This window comes from Gekko japonicus, unplaced genomic scaffold (assembly GCF_001447785.1).
Source record: "Gekko japonicus isolate JY-2015 unplaced genomic scaffold, Gekko_japonicus_V1.1 scaffold5, whole genome shotgun sequence".
In the NCBI taxonomy this organism is placed as follows: Eukaryota; Metazoa; Chordata; class Lepidosauria; order Squamata; family Gekkonidae; genus Gekko; species Gekko japonicus.
Genome location: NW_015168652.1, coordinates 4,026,485 through 4,027,247, shown reverse-complemented (window position 1 = coordinate 4,027,247; position 763 = coordinate 4,026,485).

Below are 763 nucleotides of genomic sequence, written 5' to 3'. Positions count from 1 at the left end.
TTTGTTCCGTTCCTCCAGACCAATCCTGAATCTACCTGTGAGTTAGGTTAGGGTGAGAGAGAATGACTGGCCCAAGGACACCCAGCAAGAAGTAATCGGAAACCACGTTCCCATCTATCCCAGCCCTCTAAGTACTACAGCACAACTGGTCCATAGAAATCAATATACATTTTCAAAAGATGTCGTTAGGGTTGTCAGATCCCTCCTGGCAACCGTGGGGAATGGGTTTTTGGGGTTTTTTTTACCAAGAACAGGAGGGAAAACCAGATGACATTGCCAATGATGTAGCCAGGGGTCATTTCGTAGAAAAAGAGCTGTAGGAGCTCATTAGCATATGGTATGCTAATGAGCAACTAGGCTATTAGCATAATAGCTCATTAGCATATGCCACGCCCCCTGACATCACCGGAAGTGATGTCAGAAGGGGAAGCAAAAGGGGGGAGGCATCTTCAAAAGCCTCCCCTTCCCTTCCCCAGCTGGCCTGCGGGGGGGGGGGAGAAGCAAAGAGAGAAGGGGTTTAAAGTTTAAACCCCTTCTCACTAGAGTTGGGCCGCAGAAGGAGGAAAGAGGGAAGGAAAAAGAGAGCGAGTAGAGAAAACGAAAGAAAGAAGGAAAGAGGGAAAGAAAGAGAAGGACAGAAGGAAGGAAAGGGGATAAAGAGAGAGAAGGAAAGAGGGAAAGAAAGAGAAGAAGGAAGGAAAAGGGATACAAAAGAAGGAAAGAGGGAAAGAAAGAGAAGGAAAAAAGAAGGGAAAGGGAAAGA